This window comes from Coregonus lavaretus (genome assembly GCF_964263955.1).
Source record: "Coregonus lavaretus genome assembly, chromosome: 1".
Lineage (NCBI taxonomy): Eukaryota > Metazoa > Chordata > Actinopteri > Salmoniformes > Salmonidae > Coregonus > Coregonus lavaretus.
In genome coordinates, this window is record NC_139988.1 from 32,760,240 (window position 1) to 32,774,459 (window position 14,220).

Sequence of the window (14,220 nt, forward strand, 5' to 3'; positions counted from 1 at the left end):
GGCTTCCCTTGCCTTCAATGCTACGGATGGCAACAAAGTCATACTAGTTTGGACCAGACAGCAGATTCAAAATATAGTATTTGTTTCTCCCCAGAAAGTGATCCAGGCTAGAATATGTTTTGATTTTGATTTTGTTTCCTAAAAAATAAGGTTCAGGCGAGGTTGAGAGTGTCACGCCCTGGCTCTGGGGACACTGTTATGTTGAGCCAGGGTGTGTAGTTCTATGTTTGTATTTCTATGTTGGCCTGAGTGACTCCCAATCAGAGGCAACGAGTGTCAGCTGGTGCTGGTTGTCTCTGATTGGGAGCCATATTTAAACTGTGTCTTTCCCTTTGTGGTTGTGGGTTTTTGTTCGTATTTGGTTTGTGTAAAACCGTAGACATCACGTTATCGTCTGTTGTTTTGATCGTGTGATCATTCGTTAAATAAATATGTTCACCCTCAACGCTGCGCTTTGGTCCTCCTCCTTAGACGACCGTGACAAAAAAAAACACCAGAACTGGACCAAGCAGCCTAGTGAGGAGCAGAAAGGGTGGACTTGGGAGCAATGGAGGAAGAGCTTCGACTGGGTCAAGCCTATTGAGGAGCTGAATAGCGGGAGTTGGAGGCAGAAGAGCGAGAGTTGGGCGAGGACTATAGAGGCCTGGCCCACGGGGAGGAGAGACCCCCAGAAAATTTTTAGGGGGGGCTCACGACGTCGGGGCAGCAGGAGGCCGCGATAGAGCGGTCCAGCGGGTTGGCAGAGGAGGCCGCCAAGTTACGGGAGTCACTGGTCACCAGGGGGAAGGAGGATGTAGAGGCACGGCGAGAGGTACTGGCGTGTGTTGCCAGTCCGGTCCGGCCTGTTCCTGATCCCCACGTAGGGCCAGTGGTGTGTGTTCCCAGTACGGTCCGGCCTGTTCCTGCCACTAGCACCAAGTCAGTGGTGCGTTTCATCAGCCCGGCGCGGCCCGTTCCTGCTCCCCGCACCAAGTCAGGGGTGCGCGTCGTCAGCCCGGTCCGGCCCATTCCTGCTCCCCGCACCAAGTCAGTGGTGCGTTTCGTCAGCCCAGCTCGGCCCGTTCCTGCTCCCCGCACCAAGTCAGTGGTGCGCTTCGTCAGCCCGGTCCGGCCCGCTCCTGCTCCCCGCACCAAGTCAGTGGTGCGTTTCGTCAGCCCAGCTCGGCCCGTTCCTGCTCCCCGCACCAAGTCAGTGGTGCGCTTCGTCAGCCCGGTCCGGCCCGCTCCTGCTCCCCGCACCAAGTCAGTGGTGCGTTTCGTCAGCCCGGCGCGGCCCGTTCCTGCTTCCCGCACCAAGTCAGTGGTGCGCTTCGTCAGCCCGGTCCGGCCCGCTCCAGCTCCCCGCACCAAGTCAGTGGTGCGTTTCGTCAGCCCGGCGCGGCCCGCGCCTGTTCTCCACACCAAGCCAGTGGTGGGCGTCGTCAGTCCGGCACGGCCCGTGCCTGTTCCACTGGTGCCTGGTTCGGCACTGGTCAGATGTTTTACGCCGGAGCTAGAGCAATCTGCTCCATCAGTGTGCAGTCCAGCTCCGGCCAGCGGGGCCAGACCGGACCAGGGGTACTTTGGGGGGTTGGAGAGGGAGTGGGGATCAGGCCCGGAGCCGGATCCGCCGCCAAGGCGGAGTGCCCACCCGGTCCCTCCCCTGTGGTATTTAGTTGGCGCGGTCGGAGTCCGCGCCTTTAGTGGGGGGTACTGTCACGCCCTGGCTCTGGGGACACTGTTATGTTGAGCCAGGGTGTGTAGTTCTATGTTTGTATTTCTATGTTGGCCTGAGTGACTCCCAATCAGAGGCAACGTGTGTCAGCTGGTGCTGGTTGTCTCTGATTGGGAGCCATATTTAAACTGTGTCTTTCCCTTTGTGGTTGTGGGTTTTTGTTCGTATTTGGTTTGTGTAAAACCGTAGACATCACGTTATCGTCTGTTGTTTTGATCGTGTGATCATTCGTTAAATAAATATGTTCACCCTCAACGCTGCGCTTTGGTCCTCCTCCTTAGACGACCGTGACAGAGAGGAGCTGATCCTAGATATTAACTCCCCCTGGAGCAGGTACTACTGTTGAGTTCATCACCATTTAGCCATGTCCAAGAGCTACGACATGCTACTGTTTTGTTAGACTTCAGTGCGGCTTTTGACATTATCGATCATAGTCTGCTGATGGAAAAACGTATGTGTTATTGCTTTACACCCCCTGCTATATTGTGGATAAAGAGTTACCTGTCTAACAGAACACAGAGGGTGTTCTTTAATGGAAGCCTCTCCAACATAATCCAGGTAGAATCAGGAATTCCCCAGGGCAGCTGTCTAGGCCCCTTACTTCTTTAAATCTTTACTAATGATATGCCATTGGTCTTGAGTAAAGCCAGTGTGTCTATGTATGCGGATGACTCAACACTATACACTTCAGCTACTACAGCAAGTGAAATCACTGCAACATTTAACAAAGAGCTACAGTTAGTTTCAGAATGGGTGGCAAGGAATAAGTTAGTCCTAAATATTTCAAAAAGTAAAAGCATTATATTTGGGACAAATCATTCACTAAACCCTAAACCTTAACTAAATCTTGTAATAAATAATGTGGAAATTGAGCAAGTTGAGGTGACTAAACTGCTAAACATGTTGATACAACAGTAGCTAAGATGGGGAGAAGTCTGTCCATAATAAAGCGCTGCTCTGCCTTTTTAACAACACTATCAACAAGGCAGGTCTTACATGCTCTAGTTTTGTCACACCTGGACTACTGTTCAGCCATGTGGTCAGGTGCCACAAAGAGAGACCTCAGAAAATTACCATAGGCTCAGAACAGGGCAGCACGGCTGGCCCTTAAATGTACACGGAGAGCTAACATTAATAATATGCATGTAAATCTCTCATGGCTCAAAGTGGAGGAGAGATTAACTTCATCACTACTTGTTTTTGTAAGAAGTGTTGACATACTGAATGCACCAAGGTATCTGTTTTAACTACTAGCACACAGCTCGTACACCCATGCATACCCCATAAGACATGCCTCCAAAGATCTCTTCACAATCCCCAAATCGAGAACAGACTATGGGAGGCGCACAGTACTATATAGAGCCATGGCTACATGGAACTCTATTCCACATCAGGTAACTGATTCAAGCAGTAGAATCAGATTTAAAAAACAGATAAAAATACACCTTATGGAACAGCGGGGACTGTGAAGAGACACACACATTCACATGATAAGACACGCACTGTACACACACGTACACATGGATGTTGTATTGTAAATATGTGATAGTGGAGTAGTGGCCTGAGGGAACACACTAAAGGTATTGGGTAAAGTGTTATGAAATGTCATGTCATGTCATTTTAAAAATGGTATATAACTGCATTAATGTTGCTGGACCCCAGGAAGAGTAGCTGCTGCCTTGGCAGGAACTAATGGGGATCCCTAATAAAATACTAAAATACAAATAGTGTTCCACCCTTAGGCCCATGTGATATCATCATTCATGGCCCAGGACATGCAGACTGACTGGCCTGTGCCGATGGAAAGATGAGAGAGAGAAGAGAGGAGTGAGAGAGAGAGAGAGAGAGAGAGAGAGAGAGAGAGAGAGAGAGAGAGAGAGAGAGAGAGAGAGAGAGAGAGAGAGAGAGAGGAAGAAGAAGGGAGAGAGAGACTGCAAAATCTATGCAGAGAAGTGTGGAGAAACATGTCATCATTAATTCATTTCTCCTTTAATAACTTGTGAATGTGTAAAGTGAATGCATAAGTTAGCACATCTTACTTCTCCCTCTTAAGGCTGAGTTTTTCAATTTGCATCTGTCTTTTTCATGTGTTCCCATGTGTCATGTTAGCCGTGTTTTCTCTGAAGCCCAATCTTTCAGCTCAGGGAGATGCCAGGGAACGTTTCACTGAAAACCCACACAACAATGCGTAGAAATTAGTACCAAGGCTTTTAAAACAGCTAATGTGTCAGGTCAGGGAAAAGGTCAACGTTAAAGGCTACTTTGCACTTGCTAATGTAACCGCAGACCAAGTAGATCACATGACCTCCATCCTCCTCTTCCTGGCCAGTGATGATGACTTCACGGTACGGTTGCTCTATGTTGCAGTTGTTGCTCGCCAGGAGAGCTGTTCCATTTCATTACACCCGCAGTCCCTTAATTCATCCAGCCCATTAGAGCCATGTCCTTTCAATTCAGCCATTTGAGAAGAGCCATACTTATTCAATAAAACCATGACTGTGGCTTCTGCTTGTCTATGCCAAAGTCAAACCCAGTCTACTCAGGAATTAATATACCTGCATAAACAGATTAAAATTGAGGCACATGTCCTTTAGTTCAGAGGTAAAAGTGAATCATTGCTTGACCTATAATGCCTGTTTGTCCCATCAACGTTGACTGTGCCCAGACATCAATTAATATTTGATGCTGTATATAGGTTTGAATGGATTGTTTGTGTATGTGGATTTTAACTGTATCTGTATCTGCTCTCTCTGGCTCTTCGTGTCTGTTTTCCTCTCTGTATTCATATGTTTTTTCTCCCAAGACTCTATGTACAGTATATCTATGTATGTCTGAGTGTTACTTGTCCCAGGTCTAACAGAGTCGATCTGTATCCATCCTCTCTGTGTGTCTCTATACCAGCCTTTATCTCTGGGCCTCTATGTATCCCTTTTGTCCATGGCTCACTTCAAGTCTGTCTGTGTCTGGTTGTTTGCTCTCTCTGGGTGTCCGTATGTCTGTATCTGCTCTCTCTGGGTGTCCGTATGTCTGTATCTGCTCTCTCTGGGTGTCCGTATGTCTGTATCTGCTCTCTCTGGGTGTCTGTATGTCTGTATCTGCTCTCTCTGAAACTTTCTTTGTATCTGTCTGTTCCTCCTCTACCTCGCTCTGGGTTTTATCTCTGTAGGTCACCTCTGCTCCTGTTCCATTCATCTCCAGTTAGTCTGCTGTCGTTTCTGATCCTCCTCCTGTTGTTCCAACAGCTCCGGTCACCTTCCTCCTAACAACACACTTACGTTCCTTCCTGTCAATCCCTAACCCGCTCATTCCCTCTTTCCCCCTCTCTCAATTTCAACCTTTCATTCCCTCTACTCGTCTCTTTTTCTCATTTCCTCTCCATCACCTTCTCTCATGTCACCTTTCCTCCCAACCTCCTACGTACCTGTTCTGACTGTATGTCTCATTCTGCCCCACAGTGCAGGAATGTTCAATTGAATATATTACTGATATGAAGAATCATTCTGGTCCATTAAGTTTTTTCTCTATCTCAGTCAATCCCTCCGATGATGTGATTCATCAGACACTGTCGCTCTCATCTGATGAAATATTGAAGCCATTTAGAATATGCTTAATACATGCAAAACAATCAACCCCTCTTATTCCCCATCTTCCTTCGTAATGAACACTGTGTTGCTGAACAGCAGGGCTCTCCAACCCTGTTCCTGGAGAGCTGCCCTCCTGTAGGTTTTCGCTTCAACTCTAGTTGTAACAACCCTGATTCATATTATCAACCAGCTAATAATTAGAATCAGGTACGCTAGATTATGGTTGGAGCGGAAACCTACAGGACAGTAGCTCTCCAGGAAAAGGGTTGGAGAGCCCTGCTCTATGGGATCTCACTCTTTTGGAAAGGCCAAAGTCTGCCTCCAACTTTGCTCACTTCAATTAATATTACATCTCTTTTCACAATTAATATTTAATCTGACATAGAGTTGGTTCAATTATTCATCAGCCATGTGTGATTTTCTTTGAACTTTTTAGTGTTAAATTATGAAGAAATGAGACTACAAACTTTTACAAAATCTATGACGAAGGCTAAGAGGCAGACACTTAAGCTTTAATTTAAAAAAGTGATATGAGCAAGAGCAGTGTGTGTGTTTCTCTTTTCTTTGAAGTAATCGCATTGTTCCCAGACCTGCAACTAGATAACTCAGATGTGAGAGTGCTTTTTAGATTTTTTTATTATGAAAAAATCTAAAAGAAGAGCTATTTTAATGCATTCTGTTATGGTTAATATGCCAATGAGGCGTTCACATGCTGTTGGAGTTATCGGAAGTTCGGAGTTCCAACTGGGAAGTTTCACTTGAATGACCCTCCAAGTTATAATTATAAGTGGGAAACTTAGATAAGTAGGTTTTTCCCGAGTTGCACCAATTCACCGCTAACCTTTCACGTTTTCATCCAAAAGATGAAAGGAAATCCTAATTTGACAATTACAAACTTATCAGTGTGGATAATGTGTAGAAATGTTGACCACATTGTCAATATTAAAGTATCTGTCCAGTGAAAATCTCATTTTTAAAAGCTCACATTCTGTTTGCTCATACCCAAATAATGTTGTTGACTCGTCCTTTACTTGTAGTTGCGGCCAAAGCAACAATTAGAGAAAATACTCAGTAAAACCCCATCTCAAACTTGTATTTGAAAAAACCATTTCAAAAAATTCTTGAGATTTGCTTGAAACATGACATCATCCTCTTTGGCCAAGACAGGCACATCTGTAATTTGTTGAATGTCCAGCAGCTTTTTCCTTTTCCCCCCCAAATTCTCTGGTGGGAAGAAGGAGGTATTGCGCACAGCACACAAGCTAGCTAGCTAGCAAGCAATCCACAGCTGGTGTTAGCAAAAAGGACAAAGCCTATACAACTATCTTGCCAGCCATGTCTATTTCAAATTATGTGGTTTGTAGTTAAAAATTGGATGTCAAGTGGAAACCTAGTTACCTAGGTAGCAGCAGTTAGCTAGCTAGCTTAGCTGCTAGTGAACATGACTAGCTAGCTAGTTAGCTAGCTAACAACTAAAATGGAATAGTGACAATAATGTGAAATAATCAGTCTGTATTTCTTGCTGTTATAGTAAAGTGCCCTAGTAGTTCTATCGTGCATTTCCAAATCCTGAATCCATTCATACTATTTGACTTGGTTTGCTGCAGCCTGAGGAAAAGGCAAGCCTGTCGGGCAGTTCGGCAGTGACTCTGCCGAGAGAGGATGTATACGGACTTGCCTGGTGCCCAAATTGATGACATACACTACCAGTCAAAAGTTTGGACACATACTCATTCAAGGGTTTTTCTTTATTTTTACTATTTTTTACATTGTAGAATAATAGTGAAGACATCAAAACTGTAGTAACCAAAAAAGTGTTAAACAAATCAAAATATATTTAATATTTGAGATTCTTCAAATAGCCACCCTTTGCCTTGATGACAGCTTTGCACATTCTTGGCATTCTCTCAACCAGCTTCATGAGGTAGTCACCTGGAATGCATTTCGATTAACAGGTGTGCCTTCTTAAAAGTTAATTAGTGGAATTACTTTCTTTCTTAATGTGTTTGAGCAAATCAGTTGTGTTGTGACAAGGTGGGGGGGGGGGGGGGGGGTATACAGAAGATAGCCCTTGTCACGCCCTGGCTCTGGGGACTCTCGTATGTTGAGCCAGGGTGTTAGTTTCTATGTTTTTGTGTTCTAGGTTGTGTTGCTTCTAGTTTGGTATTTCTATGTTGGCCAGGGTGGTTCCCAATCAGAGACGGCTGTAGCTCGTTGTCTTTGATTGGGAGCCATACTTAGGTAGCCGTTTGGCATTTGTTTAATGTGGTATCTTGTTCCGTATGGTTTGTCTTGTAACCAAGGACTTCACGTTTCGTATCGTTTGTCGTTTTGTTCGTGTGGTGACTCTAAAATAAAGTATGTTCACATTCCACGCTGCGCATTGGTCCTCTCTTCCCGACGATCGTGACAGAAGATACCACCACGACTGGGTCAAGCAGCGTGAAGAGGAGAGAGGTTGGAATTGGGAGCAGTGGAGTGAGAGTTGGGCGAGAACCATGGAGGCCTGGTCCACGGGGGAGAGACAAGCCCAGAACATTTTTAGGGGGGGGCTCACGCCGTGGATGACGGGGCAGCAGGAGTACGGGATAGAGTGGTTCAGAGGGTTGGCAGAGGAGGCCGCCAGGTTACGGGAGTTACTGGACACCAGGGGGAAGGAGAATGTAGAGGCACGGCGAGAGGTACTGGGGTGTGTTGCCAGTCCGGTCCGGCCCGTTCCTGATCCCTGCGTAGGGCCAGTGGCGTGTGTCCCCAGTACGGTCCGGCCTGTTCCTGTCTCTCGCACCGAGCCTGTGGTGCGCGTCGCCAGCCCGGTTCGGCCTGTTCCTGCCCCTCGCACCAAGCCAGTGGTGCGCGTCGCCAGCCCGGTTCGGTCTGTTCCTGCCCCTCGCACCAAGCCAGTGGTGCGCGTCGCCAGCCCGGTCCGGCCCGTTCCTGCTCCCCGCACTAAACCTGTGGTGCGCGTCGTCAGCCCGGTCCGGCCCGTTCCTGCTTCCCGCACCAAGCCAGTGGTGCGCGTCATCAGCCCGGCCCGGTCTGTTCCTGATCCCTGCACCAAGCCAGTGGTGCGCGTCGCCAGCCCGGTCCGGCCTGTTCCTGATCCCCGCACCAAGCCAGTGGTGCGCGTCATCTGTCCGGCACAGCCCGTGCCTGTTCCACCGGTGCCTGGTCCGGCACCGGTCAGCTGCTCCACTCCGGAGCTAGAGCAACCGCTCCACCAGTATTCAGTCCAGCTCCGGCCAGCAGGGCCAGACCGGACCAGGGGCGCTTTGGGGGGTTAGAGAGGGAGTGGGTGTCATGCCCGGAACCGGATCCGCCGCCGAGGCGGAGTGCCCACCCGGTCCCTCCCCTGTTGTGTTTGGTTGGCGCGGTCGGAGTCTGCGCCTTTGGGGGGGGGTACTGTCACGCCCTGGCTCTGGGGACTCTCGTATGTTGAGCCAGGGTGTTAGTTTCTATGTTTTTGTGTTCTAGGTTGTGTTGCTTCTAGTTTGGTATTTCTATGTTGGCCAGGGTGGTTCCCAATCAGAGACGGCTGTAGCTCGTTGTCTCTGATTGGGAGCCATACTTAGGTAGCCGTTTGGCATTTGTTTAATGTGGTATCTTGTTCCGTATGGTTTGTCTTGTAACCAAGGACTTCACGTTTCGTATCGTTTGTCGTTTTGTTCGTGTGGTGACTCTAAAATAAAGTATGTTCACATTCCACGCTGCGCATTGGTCCTCTCTTCCCGACGATCGTGACAGAAGATACCACCACGACTGGGTCAAGCAGCGTGAAGAGGAGAGAGGTTGGAATTGGGAGCAGTGGAGTGAGAGTTGGGCGAGAACCATGGAGGCCTGGTCCACGGGGGAGAGACAAGCCCAGAACATTTTTAGGGGGGGGCTCACGCCGTGGATGACGGGGCAGCATGAGTACGGGATAGAGTGGTTCAGAGAGTTGGCAGAGGAGGCCGCCAGGTTACGGGAGTTACTGGACACCAGGGGGAAGGAGAATGTAGAGGCACGGCGAGAGGTACTGGGGTGTGTTGCCAGTCCGGTCCGGCCCGTTCCTGATCCCTGCGTAGGGCCAGTGGCGTGTGTCCCCAGTACGGTCCGGCCTGTTCCTGTCTCTCGCACCGAGCCTGTGGTGCGCGTCGCCAGCCCGGTTCGGCCTGTTCCTGCCCCTCGCACCAAGCCAGTGGTGCGCGTCGCCAGCCCGGTTCGGTCTGTTCCTGCCCCTCGCACCAAGCCAGTGGTGCGCGTCGCCAGCCCGGTCCGGCCCGTTCCTGCTCCCCGCACTAAACCTGTGGTGCGCGTCGTCAGCCCGGTCCGGCCCGTTCCTGCTTCCCGCACCAAGCCAGTGGTGCGCGTCATCAGCCCGGCCCGGTCTGTTCCTGATCCCTGCACCAAGCCAGTGGTGCGCGTCGCCAGCCCGGTCCGGCCTGTTCCTGATCCCCGCACCAAGCCAGTGGTGCGCGTCATCTGTCCGGCACAGCCCGTGCCTGTTCCACCGGTGCCTGGTCCGGCACCGGTCAGCTGCTCCACTCCGGAGCTAGAGCAACCGCTCCACCAGTATTCAGTCCAGCTCCGGCCAGCAGGGCCAGACCGGACCAGGGGCGCTTTGGGGGGTTAGAGAGGGAGTGGGTGTCATGCCCGGAACCGGATCCGCCGCCGAGGCGGAGTGCCCACCCGGTCCCTCCCCTGTTGTGTTTGGTTGGCGCGGTCGGAGTCTGCGCCTTTGGGGGGGGGTACTGTCACGCCCTGGCTCTGGGGACTCTCGTATGTTGAGCCAGGGTGTTAGTTTCTATGTTTTTGTGTTCTAGGTTGTGTTGCTTCTAGTTTGGTATTTCTATGTTGGCCAGGGTGGTTCCCAATCAGAGACAGCTGTAGCTCGTTGTCTCTGATTGGGAGCCATACTTAGGTAGCCGTTTGGCATTTGTTTAATGTGGTATCTTGTTCCGTATGGTTTGTCTTGTAACCAAGGACTTCACGTTTCGTATCGTTTGTCGTTTTGTTCGTGTGGTGACTCTAAAATAAAGTATGTTCACATTCCACGCTGCGCATTGGTCCACTTCCTCCAGCGAACGTGACAGCCCTATTTGGTAAAAGACCAAGTCCATATGATGGCAAGAACAGCTCAAATAAGCAAAGAGAAACGACAGTCCATCATTACTTTAAGACATGAAGGTCAGTCAATACGTAAAATGTCAAGAACTTTGAATGTTTCTTCAAGTGCATTCGCAAAAACCATGAAGCGCTATGATGAAACTGGCTCTCACGAGGAACACCACAGGAATGGAAGACCCAGAGTTACCTCTGCTGCAGAGGATAAGTTCATTAGAGTTACCAGCCTCAGAAAATGCAGCCCAAATAAATGCTTCACAGAGTTCAAGTCACAGACACATCTCTACATCAACTGTTCAGAGGGGACTGTGTGAATCAGGCCTTCATGGTCGAATTTCTGCAAAGAAACCACTACTAAAGGACACCAATAAGAAGAAGAGACCTGCTTGGGCCAAGAAACACGAGCAATGGACATTAGACCGGTGGAAATGTGTCCTTTGGTCTGGAGTCCAAATTTGAGATTTTTGGTTCCAACTGCCGTATCTTTGTGAGACGGGGTGTGGGTGAACGGATAATCTCCGCATATGTAGTTCCCACTGTAAAGCATGGAGGAGGAGGTGTTATGGTGTGGGGGTGCTTTGCTGGTAACACTGTCTGTGATTTATTTAGAATTCAAGGCAAACTTAACCAGCATGGCTAGCACAGCATTCTGCAGCGATACGCCATCCCATCTGGTTTGGGCTTAGTGGGACTATCATTTGTTTTTCAACAGGACAATGGCCCAACACATCTCCAGGATGTGTAAGAGTGATGGAGTGCTGCATCAGATGACCTGGCCTGCACAATCCCCCGACCTCAACCCAATTGAGATGGTTTGGGATGAGTCGGATGGCAGAGTGAAAGAAAAGCAGCCAACAAGCGCTAAGCATATGTGGGAATCCTTCAAGACTGTTAGAAAAGCATTCCAGGTGAAGCTGATTGAGAGAATGCCAAGAGTGTGCAAAGCTGTCATCAAGACAAAGGGTGGCTATTTGAAAATATATTTTTATTTGTTTAACACTTTTTTGATTACTACATGATTCCATATGTGTTATTTCATAGTTTTGATGTCTTCACTATTATTCTACAATGTAGAAAATAGTAAAAATAAAGAAAAACCCTTGAATGAGTAGGTGTGTCCAAACTTTTGACTGGTACTGTATGTCACGCAGCTGAGAGTCAAGAGGAGACGAAAGGATTCAGTTCAGTCAGTTTTCCTGATAAGCCCTTCCAGCTAACTAGTTTATGCATGTGGCTAGAAACTTTAACGAGAATGTGAAAGTTGTCTGCTGAAGTTAGGACTTCAGAGACTGTTCAGAATCATTCCGTTTTTATCTGAGTAATTGTTCCGTTTTTTTACTGCCATAGGCCTAGTTGTACATTTTATCTGAGTAATTGTTCTGTTTTTTTACTGCCATTGGCTTGGTTGTACATTTCTGGTGAAAATGCTACAATAAATGTGCTTTAACTGTCACCTTGGCCTGATATTGGCTACACTAGCTAGCTACTTCCCTCTGCTTACGATACAGCAGTGCTCAGCAAGCGGGAGCGAAAGACACTGTGCCCTATGTTGTTGTGTTGCCGGCTTGCAGCACATACTCTCCCTGTTGAGCAGTAGACTGTATCATGGTGACATCCAGATGGTTACTATCAATATTACAAGTTATTTCTCATGTAGGCTGCAATCTTACTCAAAATAAAAATCAAGTGGGATGGAACAAATTGGCCAGGTTAGCTACCTCTGGCGACATGTGATACAGCTGCCAGGTGGGAAGCAACTGCTGCCCAGTGGAAACAACTCACGTCAGCAAGCACCTTGATACAACATGGTTGCACTGGTCATTTGCACCGGCTTGTTGTAACATTAGCTAATTGGCATGTCACGGTGACATCCAGATGGTGAACAATAATACACGTTTTTTCTCCCTCTGCCATCCATTCATCTCCTCTCGATTCTCAGCTGCGCATCATACTGTACATCATCAATTTGGGCACCAGGTGTGTCCGTATAGCCTCTCTGCCCCCACGTGGGAACACATTTTAATATCCAAGTGTATGCTCATCTCATTGGCTGAGCAAATCAGCTGTTTTTTTATTCAAACTACTCTGTTGTTACGTAACAGGCCAAGCAGGGGCACAGATAAAAGCTGCTTTTAACATCCTTAATTATAATTTTTTTACATTTGATTCATATTGTAATACATTTTAGGTAATATCTCATAGAAATCTGGAACATCGGACAGATATTTTAAGCAAGCTAACTTTATTGTTCCAACTTCAAAAGCACTTGAACACAATCATGTCGGACTTATGACTTCCTTTTTTATTTATTTTTTTATTTTTACCCCCTTTTTCTCCCCAATTTCATGATTACGATCTTGTCTCATCGCTGCAACTCCCCAACGGGCTCGGGAGAGGCGAAGGTCGAGTCATATGTCATCCGAAACATGACCCGCCAAACCGCGTTTCTCAACACCCGCCCGCTTAACCCGGAAGCCAGCTGCACCAATGTGTCGGAGGAAACACTGCTCAACCGAAGACCGAAGTCAGCCTGAAGGCGCCCGGCACCGAACAAGGAGTCGCTAGAGTGCTGCACCAATGTGTCGGAGGAAACACCGCTCAACCGAAGACCGAAGTCAGCCTGCAGGAGCCCGGCCCACCACAAGGAGTTGCTAGAGTGCGATGAGCCAAGTAAAGCCCCCCCGGCCAAACCCTCCCCTAACCCGGATGACTCTGGGCCAATTGTGCACCGCCCTATGGGACTCCCAGTCACGGCTGGAAATGACACAGCCTGGAATGACACAGCCACAGCCTGATGCTTTCTTCAGCACTAATATTTGTAATGGCTGTTTCAGGCACGTCAAAACAATCAGAGGAAATGGCCAGAGGACATGCCAATACTTTGTTTCATGTTTTGCCAAGCCCTAAAGTGACAGCCTTCAATTTCATTATGGCTGGATATCACTTTAGTTAAATGTACTTTGTGTTTCCAGCTTACAAAGTACACAGACTCATTTTCCTCCAAATGGAACGGGAGACACTGAGTTGGTAAGTCTCTTTGGCCCAGAAAAGTGATTATTTCATATCAATAATCTTAAATAAAATCTCTAGCTAAATGGCTAGGGAGCGATTTCACTGAAGAGATAAACAGCATATGCCTGGGAAGATATCAAGGCCAACAGGAAGTTCAAATCATAAATCATTATTTCAAACATGAGACTCCACCTGGTTGAAATAGATTATCTCTATGCATGAGGAGCAAGTCAATACACCAAAAGCATATACAAGCCCCTATTATAATCTGCTTTCTTACAATGGTCTCGCCATTTTCCCCTAAATAAAAACCCTTTTGGATCGAAAGGTTCCCATAATTGGTAGGTTCTGTTCAGTGAGTCTCCTGAGGGGTAGCAAAAGGTTGGATCCCTGGGGTCTCTCTCTCTTTCTCTCTCTCCCTCTCTACTTCCCTCCACCCCTCTCTCTCTCTCTTTCCCTTCCTCCCCTCCTTCCCACTCTTTCCTCAGTAGCTACCAGAGTCAGTGGCTTGGTCCAGAGCTGAGTGGCGCAGTGGTCTAAGGCACTGCTTTGCAGTGCTAACTGTGCCACTAGAGATCCTGGTTCGAATCCAGGCTCTGTCGCAGCCGGCCGCGACCGGGAGACTCATGGACGGCGCACAATTGGCCCAGCGTCGTCCAGGGTAGGGGAGGGAATGGCCGGCAGGGATGTAGCTCAGTTGATAGAGCATGGCGTTTGCAACGCCAGGGTTGTGGGTTCGATTCCCACGGGGGGCCAGTATAAAAAAAAAAAAAAAAAAATGTATTCACTAACTGTAAGTCGCTCTGGATA

General features: G+C 48.2%; 1 protein-coding gene across 1 annotated transcript in view; it reads left to right on the plus strand.

Moving 5' to 3' along the window:
* The window catches only part of LOC311134805 (sodium/calcium exchanger 1-like), a gene marked incomplete at both ends in the record, with an annotated part of 795,938 nt that overhangs the window by 421,810 nt on the left and 359,908 nt on the right, over positions 1–14,220 (plus strand). The window lies entirely within an intron of this gene.